The sequence below is a fragment of the Mus caroli genome, chromosome 6 (genome assembly GCF_900094665.2).
Source record: "Mus caroli chromosome 6, CAROLI_EIJ_v1.1, whole genome shotgun sequence".
Lineage (NCBI taxonomy): Eukaryota > Metazoa > Chordata > Mammalia > Rodentia > Muridae > Mus > Mus caroli.
The window spans coordinates 13724998-13734146 of NC_034575.1; positions in this window are offsets into that span (position 1 = coordinate 13724998).

Here is a 9149-nt window from a genome sequence, read left to right on the forward strand (position 1 = left end):
TTGCTGGTGTATGCAATGGTGTCAGCATTTGGAAGCTGATCATGGGATGGATCCCTGGATATGGCAGTCTCTAGATGGTCCATCCTTTCGTCAGAGCTCCAAACTTTGTCTCTGTAACTCCTTCCATGGGTGTTTTGTTCCCAATTCTAAGAAAATGAAGTTATGAAGTTATTTCTTCTTGTATCTGTTGAGGCTTATATTGTGTCCAATTATATGGTCAGTTTTGGAGAAGGTTTCATGAACTGCTGAGAAAGTATATTCTTTTGTTTGGGGTGAAATGTTCTGTAGATATCTGTTAAATCCATTAGGTGCATAACTTCTGTTAGTTTCAATGTGTCTGTTTAGTTTCTGTTTCAATGACCTGTCCATTGGTGAGAATGTGGTGTTGAAGTCTCCCACTATTATTATGTGACCAGACAGACCAGACAGACCAGACAGACCAGACAGACAGACAGACCAGACAGACCAGACAGACCGACAGACAGACAGACCAGACAGACCAGACAGACCAGACAGACAGACAGACAGACACAATATAAGCCTCAACAGATACAAGAAGAAATAACTTCATAACTTCATACAAGAAGAAATGTACTAGAAAATGAAACTTTTCAAACAAAACTTACGGGACACAATGAAAGCAGTGGTATGTGGAAAATTGATAACACTAGGTACCTTCATAAATTGGAGAGTTCTTGTACTAGAAACTTAACAGTATACCTGAAAGCTCTAGAACAAAAAGAAGCAAACACACCCAAGAGGAGTAGACAGCAGGAAATAATCAGACTCATGGTTGAAATCAATCATTTAGAAACAAATAGAACAATACAAGGAATCAACAAAACCAAGAGCTGGTTCTTTGAGAAAATCAGCAAGATAGACACACTAACTTTAGTCAAACCATAGCCAAACTAACTAAAAAGCATAGAGACAATATTAACAAACGCAGAAGTGAAAAGGGAAGTATAGAAACAGACACTGAGAAATTTAAAAAAAATCATTATGTCTTGCTTCAAAAGCCTCTACTCAACAAAATTGAAAAATGAAGAAAAGGATTATAAATTGAGGCATTCTGGTTTTATAGGTCTGTTTTATAAAGAAATTAATTGTAAATTCTATGCATGATATAAACCACACACTTCATTGGTATTGTTTAAAGGAACTAAGAACTCTGTGATGCTTTTTAGAAATAATATTGAAATAATCATTCCTTTAGTAGATATCTCCTGTATTTACCCTATAATGTCAAATATACTATTATACTTCTCTCTATATACACAGACTTTAAAATGAGAGCTATTTTGACACTGTAGTATAAATTGTATAATACACTTTATATTTTAATTGTATAATATACTTTATATTTTCACTACAATGTCAAATATACTTATGATAGTATAAGTATAGTTTTCATTTACATATATACATATGTATATATAATATATATTATATTATATTATATATTATAATATTATATAATAATATATAAAGAATGCATTGCAGTTTATTCCAGCAAAAGGATGTAAACACCAAAGAATTCTCATAAGATGATTTAACTGTCCTGAAGGAAACTGTTCTTCCGTGTGTAGAGAAACCTTATATTTGTTTATATGCACATAGTAATTTAACCTGAAGACTTTTGACTTAGAAACATGTTTGGAATTGTCATAGTAAAGTAGACCAGTAGTATAGATTTTGTTTTAATCTTCAGGAAAAACTTTAGAAATGTGTCTGTCATATCAAAGGTGAATTATTTGAATACTATTTATTATGTTTTAGAAGAAAAGAATCTGTTTCCTTGCTGTGACCTAGCTTCATGGTTAATGTTTTCCTTAATTTTTTTTTTTTTTTTAAGACAGGGTTTCTCTGTATAGCCCTGGCTGTCCTGGAACTTACTTTGTAGACCAGGCTGGCCTTGAACTCAGAAATCTGCCTGCCTCTTCCTCCCAAGTGCTGGGATTAAAGGCGTGCGCCACCATACCCGGCTTTTTTGTTTTTTGTTTTTATCCTTATAGTTTTAAAGAAACAAAATAGACCAGACTTAGGTGAATCATTCAGTTGCAGTGAGAGTAGGTTTTCTGAGTTTTCAAAGGTCCATGCTGTTATGAACAAGGTAAACTGAAAGCGGTATGGTGAAGAGAAACCATACTTAAGGAGTTACTATTGAGCATGTTACAACATGTGGGAGTCATTGTATTTAAGAATTACCCTGAGAATTACACATCAATTGAGAAGCCTAAGTTAATGGATTCCAATGACAGTACCTGGAATTATTCTATTTGAGTGTAGAGTCTTTCATCCCATAGCTGTGCAATAAATTTGTCCATGCTGTCTTTTGAAAAGGGCCAAGGAAAAATATTATGCTGTAAGTATATTTGTGCGGAATTTAAACATTGTACCTCAGAATGCCATTTGCTACAAAGCAGAGGTTGTTTTGTTTTGTTTTGTTTTGTTTTGGATGAAAATGTCTATTAGCAGGGACCTCAAGAATCAGACTATAGGACCACTCCATGTCATTGTGGTACATATAACAGAGAAAGTCATTCTTGGGTCAGGCAGGTATGGTGGTATGGAAAGTGGGAAGGTTGAAGGATGGAGAAAAAAATCTTGTTTGTTGGAAAACTCTTAGAATATCACAGAATTGAGTAGGAATTAGTAAAAGTACAAGGGAAAGGGTGGTGGGACAAGGTGGGCCTGGGGGGTTCAATGCCCCAGTGTAGGAGAATGCCAGAGCAGGAAGGTGGGAGCGAGCAGGTGGGTGGGGGAACAACCTCAGAGGCAGGAGAAGAGGGAATGGGATAGGGGGTTTCTGGAGGGGAGACCTGTAAAGCGGAAAATATTTGAAATGCAAATAAAGAAAATATCCAATAAAAGAAGAAAAAGTAATCAGATGTAACAGGTGACAGTCTTGTTATGGTTTGGTCATGAAGTACTTTCTCCAAACCCAAGGCTTTGTTCCCACCAGTTGGTGGTATTGTGGGAATGCAATTAGATCATGAAGAAGTAATCTCGTTAATGAGTTAATCGTTCACTGATGAGTTCATAGCTGAATGAGCTATTAGGTAGGAGGGCAGAGCTAGAGCACAGTGCTATGTTCCTCGGTTGTACTTTTGAAAGGTGTTCTTTCCCCCTGGCCTATTCTCTCTTTTTTTTCCCTCTCTTGTGCCATTCTCTCTCCTATTTGGAGGAAGTGAGTGCCTTTATTTCTACTACATGATACCCTGCCGTGATGTTCAGTTTCTCCTCAGACTGAAACAATGAACTGAAACATAAGCCAGAGTAAATCTTTCCTCATTTAAGTTGACAGGTACTTTGTCACAGCAACAATAGTGAACAACACAGTCAGCAGGAGGGCAGAGGTAGCTTCTTCTAATGTGGTGGGCATGGGGAGCAGGAACCTGGCTGGAGAGGCAGCAGCACCAGACAGAGGATCTCCCTGCCTGATTTCTTTGTGTTACTCATGCTTTCTTCCTTTGGCTGCCTTTGTGACATCGCTTCATAGCACCCTTCCTGCTTATCCTGTCCTGGTCCCCTAGGCTAACTAGACTCTTGCCCATCTGAAGTCCTTTGCTGTAACTGTTACTTCTATCTCTAAGACTTGTACTTAAATCTCTTTCTTATATCTTTGCTCAAATCTTGCCTTCCTAATAAGGCCCACCATGGCTCCTATATTTAATATTCTAACCTATTCTAATATTGCAGCCCTCTGTCATGTCCTTACTCTGGCCACTGTTTCTTTACAGTATTGGCACCTTCTAACATAATACAGTATATTACTTATTTATTGTGCTTATTCCCTGCTAGAGTATAAAGCTCACATAGGTTTTTTTTTAATTTTTTTATTTTTATTTTTTTTTATTCCCTAATATGGTGTTCTAGGCAAGGGCATTGAAGTTGATGCCAACCAGAAGTCACTGCTCAATCTGTGTCTGCATTTTAAAGCTAGTCAAATATACACAGTGTCAGTAAACAGTGTGCTAACTTTCCATCATTGTGACGAACTACTCCAGGAAATTAAAAAAAAAAAACACACACACATTTATTTTGACTCAGTTTTCTGAGGTTTCACTTAGCCCTATTGTTTCTAGGCCTTTCGTGAGGCAGAACATTGTGGTAGGGAGAAGCAAAGCTGCTTACTTTACTTCATAGCAGCCAGGAAGTGGAATGGGGGAGAGTGAGAGGGGGAGAGGAAAGAGGGGGAGAGGGAGAAGGGGGTAGGGGGTAGGGAAAGAGGGAGAGAAGGAGAAAGGCAGAGAGGGAGTGAGGAAGGGAGGGATACAAGCAGAGAGGGAGGGGGAGAAAGGGAGGGGGAGAGAGGGAGAGAAGAGAGGGGGAGAGGAGAGGGGGGAGAGAGGGAGAGGGGGAGTGAGGGAGAGAAAGAGAGGAGGAGAGAGGGAGAGGAGGAGAGGGGAGAGGGGGAGAGAGGAAGAGAGGGAGAAAGGGAATGGGAGAGAGAGAGATCAAGAGAGCAAGAGAGAGTGAGAGCTATCTTCTTTCTTTCTTTTTTATTTTACTTTTATACAGTCCAGCTGTTGCCCCCCTTCTTTGTCCCCCCCCCCACAGTTTCTCATCCCATTCCTCCTCCCCCTGTCTCCAAGATGATTCCCCCCCCCAACCAGGCCTCACTACTCCCCAGGGCCTCAAGTCTCTCTAGGGTTAGGCCAGACCTAGTAATCCTCTGCTATGTATGTGTTGGAGACTTCAGACCAGCTCATGTATGCCGCCTGGTTTGTGGCTCAATGTCTGAGAGATCTCAAAGGGTCCTAATTATTTGACACTGCTGGTCTTCCTATGGGTTCGTCCGCCTCAGCTTCTTCTAGCCTTTCCCTAATTTAACCACAAGGGTCCCCAACTTCATTCCAGTGTTTGGGTGTAAGTATCTGCATCTATTCCAGTTAGCTGCTTGTTGGGTCTCTCAGAGGACCACCATGCTAGGGCTCCTGTCTGTAAGCATAGCATCAGTAATAGTGTCATGCCTTGGAGCCTCCCCTTGAGATGGATCCCAAGTTGGGCATGTCACTGGACCACTCTTTCCTCAGTCTCTTCTCCATTTTTGTCCCAGAAGTTCTTTTGGGAACAATTCTGGGTCAGAATTTTTGACTGTGGCATGGCAAGCCAATCCCTCTACTTGATGACCTATCTTTCTACTGGAGGTGGACTCTACAAGTTCCCTCTGCCTACTGTTGCACACTTCATCTAAGGTCCCTCCCTTTGAGTCCTGAGAGTCTCTTACCTTCCAAGTCTCTAGTACTTTCTAGAGGGTCACCTAACTCCCACCTCCCTAGGTTGCATATTTCCATTCATTATGCTGGCACTCAGGGCTTCTCTCCTGTCCCTACCCCCAATACCTAATCATGTTCCTCTTTCCCTTGACCTCTCCCCTCTCCCACCCAGGTCCTTCCCTCCCTCTGTATCCCAAATTACTTTTTCCCTCTCAAGTGGGATTGAAGCATCTTCACTTGGCAATAGACTAAGATCTGAATCTTAGAGCCTTCTGCTTATTTCATCTTCAAAGCCTCATCTCTGACTCTAGCTGCATTAAGGATCAATGCTTCAACAGGAGGTATGGTGAACCTTTAGATTTTCAATAGGGCAGAATTTCCTTAAAATCTAGTGTTAACCCTAGCTAACTCTTCCATGAGTTTTGTGTATCAATCTCCCTCTCTACCTTGGCCTAATTGGCAACTATCCCAACAAGTCTTGTTAGTCATCAAACAGCTTCCAGCATTTTCTCTTTTCTCCAATTCTTGCCTTGTCCTTGTGCTAAGTCCTTCTGGTATCGTCCCATCTCTGGGCGGGGCTGCAGTAGGCATACGTATCGGTACTCACCTCATCACTTGGGCTTCTTCACTGAGGGCGTCCCTAGACTTTCTGGAGACTTGATAACTTCAAAAACATGTGTTAAATGGGCAAGAGCATGTTTTTTGTGTAATTCTGTCTTGCAAAGAAGTGCAGAAATGTTCCTTTACTACTGGAGTTTTGTCAGGTATTGTACTAAAGGTTTTATTAAAGAAACCATAGTATTTCTTTAATCCTTTCTGCCCAGTAGTTCACTTACTGTTTTTCTTATGCACCTATTTATTGAGTAATTTTGTCAGCACCACCTCAATTGTGACATATGCATATTTAAATATGTATATTTTTAGAATAGCCTAGAAAAACACGAATAGTTTTCAGCTGTACACATAAGGAACCAAAAACAAATAGTTTAAAATTTTGCTAGTGTCACAAGTGCATAGGATTCAAAACTAGTATAGTTGAGCCCTGTAATAAATGTTGATGTGCAACTAGATTAATTTTATCGTGTTAGAATTTCCATCCTCTACTAATAGGACTGTAGGCTAGTGTCTCATAGAATTACTCTCTTCTGGAAGATTCTGACCAGTGGATTTTTGACCAATCATTGTCTAATAGGGATCAACAAAGCTCTTACCATTTTCTTCAGGTGGGCCTAATTTTGTGATGGAGTTTGTGCTCCCAAACTTACTTTTGGGATCAAAATGATGCTAGTCTTTAACTCAGTGATATTGTTGCTTCTCTCGACCAATTCAATTTACTCCACTTATCTCAAGAGTAATAAATCACTTGGGCAAAACCAAAACCAAAAAAAACCCCTCATTTTAGATATTCTAGTAGAACTGAATCCATTTTTTTAAAGCTCCACAGTATATTGCCTTCTGTGAAACCAAGTGTGCCATAGGTCACTTGAAAGAGTGACTGGCCATGGTGAATGCATTTTAGGATTTAATTCAGTGCTATTGTGTTTTTCCTTTCCCCTGAGAGTAGCTTTAGGCCAAGCACAGGTGAGCTATTTCAGTCAGGTAAATTACTGCCCAAGCACATTTATTTAAACTTTAGGAACATGCTGCTCTAAGTAGAATTGGTTTTTAATTTGTTTTTCCTTCTAATAAAATTTATATTATGAAACAAAATGTAAGTACTTTTGGTCACAACAGCTACAGCATCAAACTAGATTTCAGGGAGAAGTGTATATTGTATCCATTCTAGAGAATTACAGTTCTGCTAATATAGAGCAGTGAAACATATTTCAACACATTCAGGATTTTAAGAATATATAGTAACAAGATAAGAATATTGGAGCTGGGCAGTGTTGGTGCACACCTTTAATCCTAGCACTGGAGAAGGAGAAGCAAATGGATTTCTGTGACTTTAAGTCCCTCCTGGTTTACAGTGTGAGTTCCAGGATAGGCTAATCAAAGCTACATGGGAAAACCCCTGTCTTAAAAAGTTAAAAAAGAAAGGAGAGAGAGAGAGAGAGAGAGAGAGAGAGAGAGAGAGAGAGAGAGAGAGAGAGAAAGAAGGAAAGAAAGAAAGTAAGGAAACAAAAGATAAGAATAATGAATGTCTGGCTAGGAATTAGTTTCTGTTTCAATTGTGATTTTTAATATTTCTATCTGCCTAGGTGATATTTAATTCTCCCAAGCATGTATCAATACTCTGCAAATAAATGACTAAAACCTGAATCTTATCAATCTAAATAACTTCTGTGCAGTTGACTAATACAAAGAATTCCAGTAAAGGTCCTTGTTAATTATGAATTGTGTGTTTTTACTCCAAGAGAAGAATGGCAGACAGAGTCATAATGGTGTGATTGTTGAATGTTTAAATAAACATAATCTATGTGGGAATGAATAATATGATTTATAAAATAGGAAGTCATACCAGCCAATCAAATTTATTTCAACAAATGATAAAAAGATAGTTGCTTTTAAAAGGAACAAGGACATATAACTTATTAACCTTTTCCCTTGACAAAGTCTCCATTCTCCTTTTTCCACCCCTGCCCTCATCATAACACACAGATACATAGAGTGTGGTTTTCAACATTGAACTATAGGGCTGGAGAAAAACCTTTATTTTATTTGGAAATTGTTTGAGAAATAAGTAACCGAGTTGGGATAGTTAGTTATTTAAAAGAAAAATGTCATACTTGTTTTTTTCAGTAAGAAGTATATTTGTGAATATTATTTTTATTGTTTTAAGTTAGAAATACTTTGTGTAGACAGGTGCTTGTCTGCATGTATGTGTTTGCACTACATGCCTGCTTGGTTCCATGGAGGCTAAAAGAGAGTCAGCTCCCTGGATCTGGAGGTAGAGATTGTGAGCTGCCATGTGAGTGATGGGGGCTGATCTGCATCCTATGCAGGCACAGCAAGTGCTCCTAATCCCTGTGTCATCTCCAGACCCAAACTTAAAACTTTAAGGTTCAGACACTGATATGAGGTATCTAAGTTGCTGATGACATTACACAAGTGACTTCTGGGTCTGAAAATTTTTAACCAAAATTATTTTTGATTTTTTTAAAGAAAATGTAATCACAACTTTTCATTCCAAAAGAAGTTTTAAAAGTCCAAGATGTTGGGAGAGAACTGAAAGAGTTCAACATTGGTATAGCTAAGTGTGAAAATAGGGTGAAATGCATTGGAAGAAAGACTGCAAGTATATTGTCATTCCAACAGTCATGATAATCCTTTCATAGTTTTGGAAAGTTAAAAAATTATAGCTGAGAGCTGACAAGATGGCTCAGCAATTTAAGATGCTTGCTGTACAAGCTTGGCAATGTAAATTTCATCCTGAAAACTCATGTAAAGTGGTAAAAGAGAGCCTGCTCAACAATGATATCTCTCTCTCTCTCTCTCTCTCTCTCTCACACACACACACACACACACACACACACACACACATGACCTTATATTAAAATTCTTTCACTGTGGTAAAATGTACACAACATACTATTTTTCATTTTAGGTTTTCCAATGCCAGTAAGCCCACTGTGTCACTAAATACTTTTAGTGTTGAATGATTACCATCATGCATTTCCAGAACTTTCTCATCCTCACGAAAAACTCTGCATCCTTTACCCATTACCTCCCCACTCCTTTCCTCCCTCTCAACACCTCACCTGCAAACCTCTGTTCTTCCCTAGTCTCGATGCCTACTCTACAGGTTGAACCATAAGATGCTTTTTCTTGTATATATGACTAGGATTTAAGAGACATTTCCGTTGTATCATATGTCAGAATTTGGTGGCTTTTATGGCATAATGAAGGATTTTGCTGTTGCCATGCTCTCAGGAATGTATAGACAGTCTTTTCTTTTGTAGATGAAAGTCAAGGGAGAAGAAAGCA